The sequence below is a fragment of the Hyla sarda genome, chromosome 8 (genome assembly GCF_029499605.1).
Source record: "Hyla sarda isolate aHylSar1 chromosome 8, aHylSar1.hap1, whole genome shotgun sequence".
In the NCBI taxonomy this organism is placed as follows: domain Eukaryota; kingdom Metazoa; phylum Chordata; class Amphibia; order Anura; family Hylidae; genus Hyla; species Hyla sarda.
In genome coordinates this window covers 117,998,676-118,018,303 of record NC_079196.1, presented here as the reverse complement: position 1 = coordinate 118,018,303, position 19,628 = coordinate 117,998,676, and the positions used below count along the sequence as shown (strand labels likewise).

At 43.3% G+C, this 19,628-nt stretch overlaps 11 pseudogenes; all 11 read right to left on the bottom strand.

Annotated features, from left to right (window-relative positions):
• Window positions 1-1,175: 1,175 nt before the first annotated feature.
• On the bottom strand, window positions 1,176-1,440 carry LOC130286795 (U2 spliceosomal RNA; annotated as a pseudogene).
• A 1,470-nt stretch (window positions 1,441-2,910) lies between these two features.
• Window positions 2,911-3,174, bottom strand: LOC130287434 (U2 spliceosomal RNA; annotated as a pseudogene).
• Window positions 3,175-4,641: 1,467 nt separating this feature from the next.
• Window positions 4,642-4,905, bottom strand: LOC130289451 (U2 spliceosomal RNA; annotated as a pseudogene).
• Window positions 4,906-6,373: 1,468 nt separating this feature from the next.
• LOC130287433 (U2 spliceosomal RNA) lies at window positions 6,374-6,637 on the bottom strand (annotated as a pseudogene).
• A 1,471-nt stretch (window positions 6,638-8,108) lies between these two features.
• LOC130288515 (U2 spliceosomal RNA) lies at window positions 8,109-8,372 on the bottom strand (annotated as a pseudogene).
• A 1,471-nt stretch (window positions 8,373-9,843) lies between these two features.
• On the bottom strand, window positions 9,844-10,107 carry LOC130287416 (U2 spliceosomal RNA; annotated as a pseudogene).
• A 1,458-nt stretch (window positions 10,108-11,565) lies between these two features.
• On the bottom strand, window positions 11,566-11,829 carry LOC130287432 (U2 spliceosomal RNA; annotated as a pseudogene).
• A 1,467-nt stretch (window positions 11,830-13,296) lies between these two features.
• LOC130288140 (U2 spliceosomal RNA) lies at window positions 13,297-13,561 on the bottom strand (annotated as a pseudogene).
• Window positions 13,562-15,027: 1,466 nt separating this feature from the next.
• On the bottom strand, window positions 15,028-15,292 carry LOC130289241 (U2 spliceosomal RNA; annotated as a pseudogene).
• Window positions 15,293-16,749: 1,457 nt separating this feature from the next.
• On the bottom strand, window positions 16,750-17,014 carry LOC130288485 (U2 spliceosomal RNA; annotated as a pseudogene).
• Window positions 17,015-18,480: 1,466 nt separating this feature from the next.
• On the bottom strand, window positions 18,481-18,744 carry LOC130288700 (U2 spliceosomal RNA; annotated as a pseudogene).
• Window positions 18,745-19,628: the final 884 nt, after the last annotated feature.

Here is a 19,628-nt window from a genome sequence, read left to right as displayed (position 1 = left end):
GATCTGCATATGAAAACAACACGCCTACCTTTGTTGCACATAGCTGCCTGCCTGTCTCTAGTTACCCCACTGGCTGTAGCTGCGTCCCTTCCGACATGGAATAACACCAACTGTAACGATAAACTGAAAATTAACAGTATAAACCTGCATCATTTTGGACTCTGGTATTTGCTGAATCCGGGTGACCTGACAATCGATGGTGGTGCCGCTGGTGATTCTGGCCTTCTTGGAATCTGTTGGGCCTATGTGTTAGCTCACACATCACTTGGGTATCCATGGTAACTACCACAACATGGTCATCTGCAGTTTACATCTAGCCCGTGGCATTGAATGGCATTTTAAAAGTGCTAAGGGTCCTGGTGCAATAATCCTCCCATGAGGATCAGCCTCAACGGCTTTGTAGATTGCACTCATGTCAGCAACTCCATATACATTTTTTTTTCTTCATGCTTCTTTCTTCATCCTTTTTTCTTTCTGTCATTCAGACTTTCATTCATTCGATCTCTCTCACTCACTTGCTTTAACTCATTTGTTCTCACTCACTCACTCACTCAATCACTCATTCACTCACTCATTCACTCTCACTCACTCTCACTCTCTCACTCACTCGCTCACTAAGTCAGTCTCTCTCTCTCTTTTTCTTTTTATATATATTTTTTTCCGTCTTCTTCTTCTTCTTCTTCAGACCCTGTCATAGCACTAATGCCTTTCCAATACCACCAGCAGATGGAGACACTCCATTGCAACATTGGTTGTGAGCAGCAGTTTCTAAAAACAAATGCCTCATGGCGGATTTCCCATCCATCAATGGATGGTAAATTTTGTTTTTATCATTCACTGACCACAGAAACCAATGCATGGTCAAGCAACAGCAATGACACACCCTTGTGTATAGGCATGAGACCCTCATGTCATTTAACAGGATTCAGCACCACCCACAAGACAGCTACCTGTCATGTCATGTCAAACCTGCACAGGTGTGCTAGATTATTATTATTTAGTTTTATTTTATTTTTTTACACCAATCAGTGTGCAAACATGGTCATTAAAACGCTAAATGAATAGACGTTCATAAACCAGTCAGTGCAACTCATCATTTTGGTCTCCAATTCTCAAACTCAAATTCTCACCCACGGAGGATTAAATGAGAATCTTTCTTGTTTAACACTGGAATGGGGTGGTGCACTGTTCACTACCCGAAGATACTGCCACATCGGGTCAATGCATAGAGCGACAGAAGCAAGCTTCCAAATCAGCTCCCTTTCTCAAAAATCCATTTCATTTATGGTCCCCAGATAGGGAACGTATGTATCAGTATGTGCTCACAAGTCACCCAAGTGCAAGTATTCACACAAAAAAAAAACGTGCCTCAGGATGCGATCTGTCGCAAGATCCTTTCTTTTTTTACACTTGATCTAAGCCAAAAGGCCTAGAGGGGATAACCGGGAAAGGGGTGGACCCAACCATGTCCCCTTCATGAGCACTCACATTACTCATAGGAATGGAAGGAAGGCTGGCAGCCAACCAGACTCCCATACACTCTCTGGGTGGGTGGCAGTCAGCCACCCATACATACATACAGCACAGGCTAAACCCACATCATCACTTAAAAAAAGGACAGGCGACCATTGCACTCTGATGGAGCATTTAGCAATGCAATCCATAGCCTGGCTTTTGCCTGAACCCCCATCACTCCTCTTCTTGCATATAAGACAATATTTCAGATCTGCATATGAAAACAACACGCCTACCTTTGTTGCACATAGCTGCCTGCCTGTCTCTAGTTACCCCACTGGCTGTAGCTGCGTCCCTTCCGACATGGAATAACACCAACTGTAACGATAAACTGAAAATTAACAGTATAAACCTGCATCATTTTGGACTCTGGTATTTGCTGAATCCGGGTGACCTGACAATCGATGGTGGTGCCGCTGGTGATTCTGGCCTTCTTGGAATCTGTTGGGCCTATGTGTTAGCTCACACATCACTTGGGTATCCATGGTAACTACCACAACATGGTCATCTGCAGTTTACATCTAGCCCGTGGCATTGAATGGCATTTTAAAAGTGCTAAGGGTCCTGGTGCAATAATCCTCCCATGAGGATCAGCCTCAACGGCTTTGTAGATTGCACTCATGTCAGCAACTCCATATACATTTTTTTTTCTTCATGCTTCTTTCTTCATCCTTTTTTCTTTCTGTCATTCAGACTTTCATTCATTCGATCTCTCTCACTCACTTGCTTTAACTCATTTGTTCTCACTCACTCACTCACTCACTCAATCACTCACTCACTCATTCACTCTCACTCACTCTCACTCTCTCACTCACTCGCTCACTAAGTCAGTCTCTCTCTCTCTCTCTCTTTTTCTTTTTATATATATTTTTTTCCGTCTTCTTCTTCTTCTTCTTCTTCTTCTTCAGACCCTGTCATAGCACTAATGCCTTTCCAATACCACCAGCAGATGGAGACACTCCATTGCAACATTGGTTGTGAGCAGCAGTTTCTAAAAACAAATGCCTCATGGCGGATTTCCCCATCAATGGATGGTAAATTTTGTTTTTATCATTCACTGACCACAGAAACCAATGCATGGTCAAGCAACAGCAATGACACACCCTTGTGTATAGGCATGAGACCCTCATGTCATTTAACAGGATTCAGCACCACCCACAAGACAGCTACCTGTCATGTCATGTCAAACCTGCACAGGTGTGCTAGATTATTATTATTTAGTTTTATTTTATTTTTTTACACCAATCAGTGTGCAAACATGGTCATTAAAACGCTAAATGAATAGACGTTCATAAACCAGTCAGTGCAACTCATCATTTTGGTCTCCAATTCTCAAACTCAAATTCTCACCCACGGAGGATTAAATGAGAATCTTTCTTGTTTAACACTGGAATGGGGTGGTGCACTGTTCACTACCCGAAGATACTGCCACATCGGGTCAATGCATAGGGCGACAGAAGCAAGCTTCCAAATCAGCTCCCTTTCTCAAAAATCCATTTAATTTATGGTCCCCAGATAGGGAACGTATGTATCAGTATGTGCTCACAAGTCACCCAAGTGCAAGTATTCACACAAAAAAAAACGTGCCTCAGGATGCGATCTGTCGCAAGATCCTTTCTTTTTTTACACTTGATCTAAGCCAAAAGGCCTAGAGGGGATAACCGGAAAGGGGTGGACCCAACCATGTCCCCTTCATGAGCACTCACATTACTCATAGGAATGGAAGGAAGGCTGGCAGCCAACCAGACTCCCATACACTCTCTGGGTGGGTGGCAGTCAGCCACCCATACATACATACATACAGCACAGGCTAAACCCACATCATCACTTAAAAAAAGGACAGGCGACCATTGCACTCTGATGGAGCATTTAGCAATGCAATCCATAGCCTGGCTTTTGCCTGAACCCCCATCACTCCTCCTCTTGCATATAAGACAATATTTCAGATCTGCATATGAAAACAACACGCCTACCTTTGTTGCACATAGCTGCCTGCCTGTCTCTAGTTACCCCACTGGCTGTAGCTGCGTCCCTTCCGACATGGAATAACACCAACTGTAACGATAAACTGAAAATTAACAGTATAAACCTGCATCATTTTGGACTCTGGTATTTGCTGAATCCGGGTGACCTGACAATCGATGGTGGTGCCGCTGGTGATTCTGGCCTTCTTGGAATCTGTTGGGCCTATGTGTTAGCTCACACATCACTTGGGTATCCATGGTAACTACCACAACATGGTCATCTGCAGTTTACATCTAGCCCGTGGCATTGAATGGCATTTTAAAAGTGCTAAGGGTCCTGGTGCAATAATCCTCCCATGAGGATCAGCCTCAACGGCTTTGTAGATTGCACTCATGTCAGCAACTCCATATACATTTTTTTTTCTTCACGCTTCTTTCTTCATCCTTTTTTCTTTCTGTCATTCAGACTTTCATTCATTCGATCTCTCTCACTCACTTGCTTTAACTCATTTGTTCTCACTCACTCACTCACTCAATCACTCACTCACTCATTCACTCTCACTCACTCTCACTCTCTCACTCACTCGCTCACTAAGTCAGTCTCTCTCTCTCTCTCTCTCTCTTTTTCTTTTTATATATATTTTTTTCCGTCTTCTTCTTCTTCTTCTTCAGACCCTGTCATAGCACTAATGCCTTTCCAATACCACCAGCAGATGGAGACACTCCATTGCAACATTGGTTGTGAGCAGCAGTTTCTAAAAACAAATGCCTCATGGCGGATTTCCCATCCATCAATGGATGGTAAATTTTGTTTTTATCATTCACTGACCACAGAAACCAATGCATGGTCAAGCAACAGCAATGACACACCCTTGTGTATAGGCATGAGACCCTCATGTCATTTAACAGGATTCAGCACCACCCACAAGACAGCTACCTGTCATGTCATGTCAAACCTGCACAGGTGTGCTAGATTATTATTATTTAGTTTTATTTTATTTTTTTACACCAATCAGTGTGCAAACATGGTCATTAAAACGCTAAATGAATAGACGTTCATAAACCAGTCAGTGCAACTCATCATTTTGGTCTCCAATTCTCAAACTCAAATTCTCACCCACGGAGGATTAAATGAGAATCTTTCTTGTTTAACACTGGAATGGGGTGGTGCACTGTTCACTACCCGAAGATACTGCCACATCGGGTCAATGCATAGGGCGACAGAAGCAAGCTTCCAAATCAGCTCCCTTTCTCAAAAACCCATTTAATTTATGGTCCCCAGATAGGGAACGTATGTATCAGTATGTGCTCACAAGTCACCCAAGTGCAAGTATTCACACAAAAAAAAACGTGCCTCAGGATGCGATCTGTCGCAAGATCCTTTCTTTTTTTACACTTGATCTAAGCCAAAAGGCCTAGAGGGGATAACCGGGAAAGGGGTGGACCCAACCATGTCCCCTTCATGAGCACTCACATTACTCATAGGAATGGAAGGAAGGCTGGCAGCCAACAAGACTCCCATACACTCTCTGGGTGGGTGGCAGTCAGCCACCCATACATACATACATACAGCACAGGCTAAACCCACATCATCACTTAAAAAAAGGACAGGCGACCATTGCACTCTGATGGAGCATTTAGCAATGCAATCCATAGCCTGGCTTTTGCCTGAACCCCCATCACTCCTCCTCTTGCATATAAGACAATATTTCAGATCTGCATATGAAAACAACACGCCTACCTTTGTTGCACATAGCTGCCTGCCTGTCTCTAGTTACCCCACTGGCTGTAGCTGCGTCCCTTCCGACATGGAATAACACCAACTGTAACGATAAACTGAAAATTAACAGTATAAACCTGCATCATTTTGGACTCTGGTATTTGCTGAATCCGGGTGACCTGACAATCGATGGTGGTGACGCTGGTGATTCTGGCCTTCTTGGAATCTGTTGGGCCTATGTGTTAGCTCACACATCACTTGGGTATCCATGGTAACTACCACAACATGGTCATCTGCAGTTTACATCTAGCCCGTGGCATTGAATGGCATTTTAAAAGTGCTAAGGGTCCTGGTACAATAATCCTCCCATGAGGATCAGCCTCAACGGCTTTGTAGATTGCACTCATGTCAGCAACTCCATATACATTTTTTTTTCTTCATGCTTCTTTCTTCATCCTTTTTTCTTTCTGTCATTCAGACTTTCATTCATTCGATCTCTCTCACTCACTTGCTTTAACTCATTTGTTCTCACTCACTCACTCACTCAATCACTCACTCACTCACTCATTCACTCTCACTCACTCTCACTCTCTCACTCACTCGCTCACTAAGTCAGTCTCTCTCTCTCTCTCTCTTTTTCTTTTTATATATATTTTTTTCCGTCTTCTTCTTCTTCTTCTTCAGACCCTGTCATAGCACTAATGCCTTTCCAATACCACCAGCAGATGGAGACACTCCATTGCAACATTGGTTGTGAGCAGCAGTTTCTAAAAACAAATGCCTCATGGCGGATTTCCCATCCATCAATGGATGGTAAATTTTGTTTTTATCATTCACTGACCACAGAAACCAATGCATGGTCAAGCAACAGCAATGACACACCCTTGTGTATAGGCATGAGACCCTCATGTCATTTAACAGGATTCAGCACCACCCACAAGACAGCTACCTGTCATGTCATGTCAAACCTGCACAGGTGTGCTAGATTATTATTATTTAGTTTTATTTTATTTTTTTACACCAATCAGTGTGCAAACATGGTCATTAAAACGCTAAATGAATAGACGTTCATAAACCAGTCAGTGCAACTCATCATTTTGGTCTCCAATTCTCAAACTCAAATTCTCACCCACGGAGGATTAAATGAGAATCTTTCTTGTTTAACACTGGAATGGGGTGGTGCACTGTTCACTACCCGAAGATACTGCCACATCGGGTCAATGCATAGGGCGACAGAAGCAAGCTTCCAAATCAGCTCCCTTTCTCAAAAATCCATTTAATTTATGGTCCCCAGATAGGGAACGTATGTATCAGTATGTGCTCACAAGTCACCCAAGTGCAAGTATTCACACAAAAAAAAACGTGCCTCAGGATGCGATCTGTCGCAAGATCCTTTCTTTTTTTACACTTGATCTAAGCCAAAAGGCCTAGAGGGGATAACCGGGAAAGGGGTGGACCCAACCATGTCCCCTTCATGAGCACTCACATTACTCATAGGAATGGAAGGAAGGCTGGCAGCCAACCAGACTCCCATACACTCTCTGGGTGGGTGGCAGTCAGCCACCCATACATACATACATACAGCACAGGCTAAACCCACATCATCACTTAAAAAAAGGACAGGCGACCATTGCACTCTGATGGAGCATTTAGCAATGCAATCCATAGCCTGGCTTTTGCCTGAACCCCCATCACTCCTCCTCTTGCATATAAGACAATATTTCAGATCTGCATATGAAAACAACACGCCTACCTTTGTTGCACATAGCTGCCTGCCTGTCTCTAGTTACCCCACTGGCTGTAGCTGCGTCCCTTCCGACATGGAATAACACCAACTGTAACGATAAACTGAAAATTAACAGTATAAACCTGCATCATTTTGGACTCTGGTATTTGCTGAATCCGGGTGACCTGACAATCGATGGTGGTGCCGCTGGTGATTCTGGCCTTCTTGGAATCTGTTGGGCCTATGTGTTAGCTCACACATCACTTGGGTATCCATGGTAACTACCACAACATGGTCATCTGCAGTTTACATCTAGCCCGTGGCATTGAATGGCATTTTAAAAGTGCTAAGGGTCCTGGTGCAATAATCCTCCCATGAGGATCAGCCTCAACGGCTTTGTAGATTGCACTCATGTCAGCAACTCCATATACATTTTTTTTTCTTCATGCTTCTTTCTTCATCCTTTTTTCTTTCTGTCATTCAGACTTTCATTCATTCGATCTCTCTCACTCACTTGCTTTAACTCATTTGTTCTCACTCACTCACTCACTCAATCACTCACTCACTCACTCATTCACTCTCACTCACTCTCACTCTCTCACTCACTCGCTCACTAAGTCAGTCTCTCTCTCTCTCTCTCTTTTTCTTTTTATATATATTTTTTTCCGTCTTCTTCTTCTTCTTCTTCTTCAGACCCTGTCATAGCACTAATGCCTTTCCAATACCACCAGCAGATGGAGACACTCCATTGCAACATTGGTTGTGAGCAGCAGTTTCTAAAAACAAATGCCTCATGGCGGATTTCCCATCCATCAATGGATGGTAAATTTTGTTTTTATCATTCACTGACCACAGAAACCAATGCATGGTCAAGCAACAGCAATGACACACCCTTGTGTATAGGCATGAGACCCTCATGTCATTTAACAGGATTCAGCACCACCCACAAGACAGCTACCTGTCATGTCATGTCAAACCTGCACAGGTGTGCTAGATTATTATTATTTAGTTTTATTTTATTTTTTTACACCAATCAGTGTGCAAACATGGTCATTAAAACGCTAAATGAATAGACGTTCATAAACCAGTCAGTGCAACTCATCATTTTGGTCTCCAATTCTCAAACTCAAATTCTCACCCACGGAGGATTAAATGAGAATCTTTCTTGTTTAACACTGGAATGGGGTGGTGCACTGTTCACTACCCGAAGATACTGCCACATCGGGTCAATGCATAGGGCGACAGAAGCAAGCTTCCAAATCAGCTCCCTTTCTCAAAAATCCATTTAATTTATGGTCCCCAGATAGGGAACGTATGTATCAGTATGTGCTCACAAGTCACCCAAGTGCAAGTATTCACACAAAAAAAAACGTGCCTCAGGATGCGATCTGTCGCAAGATCCTTTCTTTTTTTACACTTGATCTAAGCCAAAAGGCCTAGAGGAGATAACCGGGAAAGGGGTGGACCCAACCATGTCCCCTTCATGAGCACTCACATTACTCATAGGAATGGAAGGAAGGCTGGCAGCCAACCAGACTCCCATACACTCTCTGGGTGGGTGGCAGTCAGCCACCCATACATACATACATACAGCACATGCTAAACCCACATCATCACTTAAAAAAAGGACAGGCGACCATTGCACTCTGATGGAGCATTTAGCAATGCAATCCATAGCCTGGCTTTTGCCTGAACCCCCATCACTCCTCCTCTTGCATATAAGACAATATTTCAGATCTGCATATGAAAACAACACGCCTACCTTTGTTGCACATAGCTGCCTGCCTGTCTCTAGTTACCCCACTGGCTGTAGCTGCGTCCCTTCCGACATGGAATAACACCAACTGTAACGATAAACTGAAAATTAACAGTATAAACCTGCATCATTTTGGACTCTGGTATTTGCTGAATCCGGGTGACCTGACAATCGATGGTGGTGCCGCTGGTGATTCTGGCCTTCTTGGAATCTGTTGGGCCTATGTGTTAGCTCACACATCACTTGGGTATCCATGGTAACTACCACAACATGGTCATCTGCAGTTTACATCTAGCCCGTGGCATTGAATGGCATTTTAAAAGTGCTAAGGGTCCTGGTGCAATAATCCTCCCATGAGGATCAGCCTCAACGGCTTTGTAGATTGCACTCATGTCAGCAACTCCATATACATTTTTTTTTCTTCATGCTTCTTTCTTCATCCTTTTTTCTTTCTGTCATTCAGACTTTCATTCATTCGATCTCTCTCACTCACTTGCTTTAACTCATTTGTTCTCACTCACTCACTCAATCACTCACTCACTCACTCACTCATTCACTCTCACTCACTCTCACTCTCTCACTCACTCGCTCACTAAGTCAGTCTCTCTCTCTCTCTCTCTTTTTCTTTTTATATATATTTTTTTCCGTCTTCTTCTTCTTCTTCTTCTTCAGACCCTGTCATAGCACTAATGCCTTTCCAATACCACCAGCAGATGGAGACACTCCATTGCAACATTGGTTGTGAGCAGCAGTTTCTAAAAACAAATGCCTCATGGCGGATTTCCCATCCATCAATGGATGGTAAATTTTGTTTTTATCATTCACTGACCACAGAAACCAATGCATGGTCAAGCAACAGCAATGACACACCCTTGTGTATAGGCATGAGACCCTCATGTCATTTAACAGGATTCAGCACCACCCACAAGACAGCTACCTGTCATGTCATGTCAAACCTGCACAGGTGTGCTAGATTATTATTATTTAGTTTTATTTTATTTTTTTACACCAATCAGTGTGCAAACATGGTCATTAAAACGCTAAATGAATAGACGTTCATAAACCAGTCAGTGCAACTCATCATTTTGGTCTCCAATTCTCAAACTCAAATTCTCACCCACGGAGGATTAAATGAGAATCTTTCTTGTTTAACACTGGAATGGGGTGGTGCACTGTTCACTACCCGAAGATACTGCCACATCGGGTCAATGCATAGGGCGACAGAAGCAAGCTTCCAAATCAGCTCCCTTTCTCAAAAATCCATTTAATTTATGGTCCCCAGATAGGGAACATATGTATCAGTATGTGCTCACAAGTCACCCAAGTGCAAGTATTCACACAAAAAAAAACGTGCCTCAGGATGCGATCTGTCGCAAGATCCTTTCTTTTTTTACACTTGATCTAAGCCAAAAGGCCTAGAGGGGATAACGGGGAAAGGGGTGGACCCAACCATGTCCCCTTCATGAGCACTCACATTACTCATAGGAATGGAAGGAAGGCTGGCAGCCAACCAGACTCCCATACACTCTCTGGGTGGGTGGCAGTCAGCCACACATACATACAGCACATGCTAAACCCACATCATCACTTAAAAAAAGGACAGGCGACCATTGCACTCTGATGGAGCATTTAGCAATGCAATCCATAGCCTGGCTTTTGCCTGAACCCCCATCACTCCTCCTCTTGCATATAAGACAATATTTCAGATCTGCATATGAAAACAACACGCCTACCTTTGTTGCACATAGCTGCCTGCCTGTCTCTAGTTACCCCACTGGCTGTAGCTGCGTCCCTTCCGACATGGAATAACACCAACTGTAACGATAAACTGAAAATTAACAGTATAAACCTGCATCATTTTGGACTCTGGTATTTGCTGAATCCGGGTGACCTGACAATCGATGGTGGTGCCGCTGGTGATTCTGGCCTTCTTGGAATCTGTTGGGCCTATGTGTTAGCTCACACATCACTTGGGTATCCATGGTAACTACCACAACATGGTCATCTGCAGTTTACATCTAGCCCGTGGCATTGAATGGCATTTTAAAAGTGCTAAGGGTCCTGGTGCAATAATCCTCCCATGAGGATCAGCCTCAACGGCTTTGTAGATTGCACTCATGTCAGCAACTCCATATACATTTTTTTTTCTTCATGCTTCTTTCTTCATCCTTTTTTCTTTCTGTCATTCAGACTTTCATTCATTCGATCTCTCTCACTCACTTGCTTTAACTCATTTGTTCTCACTCACTCACTCAATCACTCACTCACTCATTCACTCTCACTCACTCTCACTCTCTCACTCACTCGCTCACTAAGTCAGTCTCTCTCTCTCTCTCTCTTTTTCTTTTTATATATATTTTTTTCCGTCTTCTTCTTCTTCTTCTTCTTCTTCAGACCCTGTCAAAGCACTAATGCCTTTCCAATACCACCAGCAGATGGAGACACTCCATTGCAACATTGGTTGTGAGCAGCAGTTTCTAAAAACAAATGCCTCATGGCGGATTTCCCATCCATCAATGGATGGTAAATTTTGTTTTTATCATTCACTGACCACAGAAACCAATGCATGGTCAAGCAACAGCAATGACACACCCTTGTGTATAGGCATGAGACCCTCATGTCATTTAACAGGATTCAGCACCACCCACAAGACAGCTACCTGTCATGTCATGTCAAACCTGCACAGGTGTGCTAGATTATTATTATTTAGTTTTATTTTATTTTTTTACACCAATCAGTGTGCAAACATGGTCATTAAAACGCTAAATGAATAGACGTTCATAAACCAGTCAGTGCAACTCATCATTTTGGTCTCCAATTCTCAAACTCAAATTCTCACCCACGGAGGATTAAATGAGAATCTTTCTTGTTTAACACTGGAATGGGGTGGTGCACTGTTCACTACCCGAAGATACTGCCACATCGGGTCAATGCATAGGGCGACAGAAGCAAGCTTCCAAATCAGCTCCCTTTCTCAAAAATCCATTTAATTTATGGTCCCCAGATAGGGAACGTATGTATCAGTATGTGCTCACAAGTCACCCAAGTGCAAGTATTCACACAAAAAAAAACGTGCCTCAGGATGCGATCTGTCGCAAGATCCTTTCTTTTTTTACACTTGATCTAAGCCAAAAGGCCTAGAGGGGATAACCGGGAAAGGGGTGGACCCAACCATGTCCCCTTCATGAGCACTCACATTACTCATAGGAATGGAAGGAAGGCTGGCAGCCAACCAGACTCCCATACACTCTCTGGGTGGGTGGCAGTCAGCCACCCATACATACATACATACAGCACAGGCTAAACCCACATCATCACTTAAAAAAAGGACAGGCGACCATTGCACTCTGATGGAGCATTTAGCAATGCAATCCATAGCCTGGCTTTTGCCTGAACCCCCATCACTCCTCCTCTTGCATATAAGACAATATTTCAGATCTGCATATGAAAACAACACGCCTACCTTTGTTGCACATAGCTGCCTGCCTGTCTCTAGTTACCCCACTGGCTGTAGCTGCGTCCCTTCCGACATGGAATAACACCAACTGTAACGATAAACTGAAAATTAACAGTATAAACCTGCATCATTTTGGACTCTGGTATTTGCTGAATCCGGGTGATCTGACAATCGATGGTGGTGCCGCTGGTGATTCTGGCCTTCTTGGAATCTGTTGGGCCTATGTGTTAGCTCACACATCACTTGGGTATCCATGGTAACTACCACAACATGGTCATCTGCAGTTTACATCTAGCCCGTGGCATTGAATGGCATTTTAAAAGTGCTAAGGGTCCTGGTGCAATAATCCTCCCATGAGGATCAGCCTCAACGGCTTTGTAGATTGCACTCATGTCAGCAACTCCATATACATTTTTTTTTCTTCATGCTTCTTTCTTCATCCTTTTTTCTTTCTGTCATTCAGACTTTCATTCATTCGATCTCTCTCACTCACTTGCTTTAACTCATTTGTTCTCACTCACTCACTCACTCAATCACTCACTCACTCATTCACTCTCACTCACTCTCACTCTCTCACTCACTCGCTCACTAAGTCAGTCTCTCTCTCTCTCTCTCTTTTTCTTTTTATATATATTTTTTTCCGTCTTCTTCTTCTTCTTCTTCTTCAGACCCTGTCATAGCACTAATGCCTTTCCAATACCACCAGCAGATGGAGACACTCCATTGCAACATTGGTTGTGAGCAGCAGTTTCTAAAAACAAATGCCTCATGGCGGATTTCCCATCCATCAATGGATGGTAAATTTTGTTTTTATCATTCACTGACCACAGAAACCAATGCATGGTCAAGCAACAGCAATGACACACCCTTGTGTATAGGCATGAGACCCTCATGTCATTTAACAGGATTCAGCACCACCCACAAGACAGCTACCTGTCATGTCATGTCAAACCTGCACAGGTGTGCTAGATTATTATTATTTAGTTTTATTTTATTTTTTTACACCAATCAGTGTGCAAACATGGTCATTAAAACGCTAAATGAATAGACGTTCATAAACCAGTCAGTGCAACTCATCATTTTGGTCTCCAATTCTCAAACTCAAATTCTCACCCACGGAGGATTAAATGAGAATCTTTCTTGTTTAACACTGGAATGGGGTGGTGCACTGTTCACTACCCGAAGATACTGCCACATCGGGTCAATGCATAGGGCGACAGAAGCAAGCTTCCAAATCAGCTCCCTTTCTCAAAAATCCATTTAATTTATGGTCCCCAGATAGGGAACGTATGTATCAGTATGTGCTCACAAGTCACCCAAGTGCAAGTATTCACACAAAAAAAAAACGTGCCTCAGGATGCGATCTGTCGCAAGATCCTTTCTTTTTTTACACTTGATCTAAGCCAAAAGGCCTAGAGGGGATAACCGGGAAAGGGGTGGACCCAACCATGTCCCCTTCATGAGCACTCACATTACTCATAGGAATGGAAGGAAGGCTGGCAGCCAACCAGACTCCCATACACTCTCTGGGTGGGTGGCAGTCAGCCACCCATACATACATACATACAGCACAGGCTAAACCCACATCATCACTTAAAAAAAGGACAGGCGACCATTGCACTCTGATGGAGCATTTAGCAATGCAATCCATAGCCTGGCTTTTGCCTTAACCCCCATCACTCCTCCTCTTGCATATAAGACAATATTTCAGATCTGCATATGAAAACAACACGCCTACCTTTGTTGCACATAGCTGCCTGCCTGTCTCTAGTTACCCCACTGGCGTCCCTTCCGACATGGAATAACACCAACTGTAACGATAAACTGAAAATTAACAGTATAAACCTGCATCATTTTGGACTCTGGTATTTGCTGAATCCGGGTGACCTGACAATCGATGGTGGTGCCGCTGGTGATTCTGGCCTTCTTGGAATCTGTTGGGCCTATGTGTTAGCTCACACATCACTTGGGTATCCATGGTAACTACCACAACATGGTCATCTGCAGTTTACATCTAGCCCGTGGCATTGAATGGCATTTTAAAAGTGCTAAGGGTCCTGGTGCAATAATCCTTCCATGAGGATCAGCCTCAACGGCTTTGTAGATTGCACTCATGTCAGCAACTCCATATACATTTTTTTTTTCTTCATGCTTCTTTCTTCATCCTTTTTTCTTTCTGTCATTCAGACTTTCATTCATTCGATCTCTCTCACTCACTTGCTTTAACTCATTTGTTCTCACTCACTCACTCACTCACTCAATCACTCACTCACTCATTCACTCTCACTCACTCTCACTCTCTCACTCACTCGCTCACTAAGTCAGTCTCTCTCTCTCTCTCTCTTTTTCTTTTTATATATATTTTTTTCCGTCTTCTTATTCTTCTTCTTCTTCTTCAGACCCTGTCATAGCACTAATGCCTTTCCAATACCACCAGCAGATGGAGACACTCCATTGCAACATTGGTTGTGAGCAGCAGTTTCTAAAAACAAATGCCTCATGGCGGATTTCCCATCCATCAATGGATGGTAAATTTTGTTTTTATCATTCACTGACCACAGAAACCAATGCATGGTCAAGCAACAGCAATGACACACCCTTGTGTATAGGCATGAGACCCTCATGTCATTTAACAGGATTCAGCACCACCCACAAGACAGCTACCTGTCATGTCATGTCAAACCTGCACAGGTGTGCTAGATTATTATTATTTAGTTTTATTTTATTTTTTTACACCAATCAGTGTGCAAACATGGTCATTAAAACGCTAAATGAATAGACGTTCATAAACCAGTCAGTGCAACTCATCATTTTGGTCTCCAATTCTCAAACTCAAATTCTCACCCACGGAGGATTAAATGAGAATCTTTCTTGTTTAACACTGGAATGGGGTGGTGCACTGTTCACTACCCGAAGATACTGCCACATCGGGTCAATGCATAGGGCGACAGAAGCAAGCTTCCAAATCAGCTCCCTTTCTCAAAAATCCATTTAATTTATGGTCCCCAGATAAGGAACGTATGTATCAGTATGTGCTCACAAGTCACCCAAGTGCAAGTATTCACACAAAAAAAAAACGTGCCTCAGGATGCGATCTGTCGCAAGATCCTTTCTTTTTTTACACTTGATCTAAGCCAAAAGGCCTAGAGGGGATAACCGGGAAAGGGGTGGACCCAACCATGTCCCCTTCATGAGCACTCACATTACTCATAGGAATGGAAGGAAGGCTGGCAGCCAACCAGACTCCCATACACTCTCTGGGTGGGTGGCAGTCAGCCACCCATACATACATACATACAGCACAGGCTAAACCCACATCATCACTTAAAAAAAGGACAGGCGACCATTGCACTCTGATGGAGCATTTAGCAATGCAATCCATAGCCTGGCTTTTGCCTGAACCCCCATCACTCCTCCTCTTGCATATAAGACAATATTTCAGATCTGCATATGAAAACAACACGCCTACCTTTGTTGCACATAGCTGCCTGCCTGTCTCTAGTTACCCCACTGGCTGTAGCTGCGTCCCTTCCGACATGGAATAACACCAACTGTAACGATAAACTGAAAATTAACAGTATAAACCTGCATCATTTTGGACTCTGGTATTTGCTGAATCCGGGTGACCTGACAATCGATGGTGGTGCCGCTGGTGATTCTGGCCTTCTTGGAATCTGTTGGGCCTATGTGTTAGCTCACACATCACTTGGGTATCCATGGTAACTACCACAACATGGTCATCTGCAGTTTACATCTAGCCCGTGGCATTGAATGGCATTTTAAAAGTGCTAAGGGTCCTGGTGCAATAATCCTCCCATGAGGATCAGCCTCAACGGCTTTGTAGATTGCACTCATGTCAGCAACTCCATATACATTTTTTTTCTTCATGCTTCTTTCTTCATCCTTTTTTCTTTCTGTCATTCAGACTTTCATTCATTCGATCTCTCTCACTCACCTGCTTTAACTCATTTGTTCTCACTCACTCACTCACTCAATCACTCACTCACTCATTCACTCTCACTCACTCTCACTCTCTCACTCACTCGCTCACTAAGTCAGTCTCTCTCTCTCTCTCTCTTTTTCTTTTTATATATATTTTTTTCCGTCTTCTTCTTCTTCAGACCCTGTCATAGCACTAATGCCTTTCCAATACCACCAGCAGATGGAGACACTCCATTGCAACATTGGTTGTGAGCAGCAGTTTCTAAAAACAAATGCCTCATGGCGGATTTCCCATCCATCAATGGATGGTAAATTTTGTTTTTATCATTCACTGACCACAGAAACCAATGCATGGTCAAGCAACAGCAATGACACACCCTTGTGTATAGGCATGAGACCCTCATGTCATTTAACAGGATTCAGCACCACCCACAAGACAGCTACCTGTCATGTCATGTCAAACCTGCACAGGTGTGCTAGATTATTATTATTTAGTTTTATTTTATTTTTTTACACCAATCAGTGTGCAAACATGGTCATTAAAACGCTAAATGAATAGACGTTCATAAACCAGTCAGTGCAACTCATCATTTTGGTCTCCAATTCTCAAACTCAAATTCTCACCCACGGAGGATTAAATGAGAATCTTTCTTGTTTAACACTGGAATGGGGTGGTGCACTGTTCACTACCCGAAGATACTGCCACATCGGGTCAATGCATAGTGCGACAGAAGCAAGCTTCCAAATCAGCTCCCTTTCTCAAAAATCCATTTAATTTATGGTCCCCAGATAGGGAACGTATGTATCAGTATGTGCTCACAAGTCACCCAAGTGCAAGTATTCACACAAAAAAAAAACGTGCCTCAGGATGCGATCTGTCGCAAGATCCTTTCTTTTTTTACACTTGATCTAAGCCAAAAGGCCTAGAGGGGATAACCGGGAAAGGGGTGGACCCAACCATGTCCCCTTCATGAGCACTCACATTACTCATAGGAATGGAAGGAAGGCTGGCAGCCAACCAGACTCCCATACACTCTCTGGGTGGGTGGCAGTCAGCCACCCATACATACATACATACAGCACAGGCTAAACCCACATCATCACTTAAAAAAAGGACAGGCGACCATTGCACTCTGATGGAGCATTTAGCAATGCAATCCATAGCCTGGCTTTTGCCTGAACCCCCATCACTCCTCCTCTTGCATATAAGACAATATTTCAGATCTGCATATGAAAACAACACGCCTACCTTTGTTGCACATAGCTGCCTGCCTGTCTCTAGTTACCCCACTGGCTGTAGCTGCGTCCCTTCCGACATGGAATAACACCAACTGTAACGATAAACTGAAAATTAACAGTATAAACCTGCATCATTTTGGACTCTGGTATTTGCTGAATCCGGGTGACCTGACAATCGATGGTGGTGCCGCTGGTGATTCTGGCCTTCTTGGAATCTGTTGGGCCTATGTGATAGCTCACACATCACTTGGGTATCCATGGTAACTACCACAACATGGTCATCTGCAGTTTACATCTAGCCCGTGGCATTGAATGGCATTTTAAAAGTGCTAAGGGTCCTGGTGCAATAATCCTCCCATGAGGATCTGCCTCAACGGCTTTGTAGATTGCACTCATGTCAGCAACTCCATATACATTTTTTTTTCTTCATGCTTCTTTCTTCATCCTTTTTTCTTTCTGTCATTCAGACTTTCATTCATTCGATCTCTCTCACTCACTTGCTTTAACTCATTTGTTCTCACTCACTCACTCACTCAATCACTCACTCACTCATTCACTCTCACTCACTCTCACTCTCTCACTCACTCGCTCACTAAGTCAGTCTCTCTCTCTCTCTCTCTCTTTTTCTTTTTATATATATTTTTTTCCGTCTTCTTCTTCTTCTTCTTCAGACCATTTCATAGCACTAATGCCTTTCCAATACCACCAGCAGATGGAGACACTCCATTGCAACATTGGTTGTGAGCAGCAGTTTCTAAAAACAAATGCCTCATGGCGGATTTCCCATCCATCAATGGATGGTAAATTTTGTTTTTATCATTCACTGACCACAGAAACCAATGCATGGTCAAGCAACAGCAATGACACACCCTTGTGTATAGGCATGAGACCCTCATGTCATTTAACAGGATTCAGCACCACCCACAAGACAGCTACCTGTCATGTCATGTCAAACCTGCACAGGTGTGCTAGATTATTATTATTTAGTTTTATTTTATTTTTTTACACCAATCAGTGTGCAAACATGGTCATTAAAACGCTAAATGAATAGACGTTCATAAACCAGTCAGTGCAACTCATCATTTTGGTCTCCAATTCTCAAACTCAAATTCTCACCCACGGAGGATTAAATGAGAATCTTTCTTGTTTAACACTGGAATGGGGTGGTGCACTGTTCACTACCCGAAGATACTGCCACATCGGGTCAATGCATAGGGCGACAGAAGCAAGCTTCCAAATCAGCTCCCTTTCTCAAAAATCCATTTAATTTATGGTCCCCAGATAGGGAACGTATGTATCAGTATGTGCTCACAAGTCACCCAAGTGCAAGTATTCACACAAAAAAAAACGTGCCTCAGGATGCGATCTGTCGCAAGATCCTTTCTTTTTTTACACTTGATCTAAGCCAAAAGGCCTAGAGGGAATAACCGGGAAAGGGGTGGACCCAACCATGTCCCCTTCATGAGCACTCACATTACTCATAGGAATGGAAGGAAGGCTGGCAGCCAACCAGACTCCCATACACTCTCTGGGTGGGTGGCAGTCAGCCACCCATACATACATACATACAGCACAGGCTAAACCCACATCATCACTTAAAAAAAGGACAGGCGACCATTGCACTCTGATGGAGCATTTAGCAATGCAATCCATAGCCTGGCTTTTGCCTGAACCCCCATCACTCCTCCTCTTGCATATAAGACAATATTTCAGATCTGCATATGAAAACAACACGCCTACCTTTGTTGCACATAGCTGCCTGCCTGTCTCTAGTTACCCCACTGGCTGTAGCTGCGTCCCTTCCGACATGGAATAACACCAACTGTAACGATAAACTGAAAATTAACAGTATAAACCTGCATCATTTTGGACTCTGGTATTTGCTGAATCCGGGTGACCTGACAATCGATGGTGGTGCCGCTGGTGATTCTGGCCTTCTTGGAATCTGTTGGGCCTATGTGTTAGCTCACACATCACTTGGGTATCCATGGTAACTACCAAAACATGGTCATCTGCAGTTTACATCTAGCCCGTGGCATTGAATGGCATTTTAAAAGTGCTAAGGGTCCTGGTGCAATAATCCTCCCATGAGGATCAGCCTCAACGGCTTTGTAGATTGCACTCATGTCAGCAACTCCATATACATTTTTTTTTCTTCATGCTTCTTTCTTCATCCTTTTTTCTTTCTGTCATTCAGACTTTCATTCATTCGATCTCTCTCACTCACTTGCTTTAACTCATTTGTTCTCACTCACTCACTCACTCAATCACTCACTCACTCATTCACTCTCACTCACTCTCACTCTCTC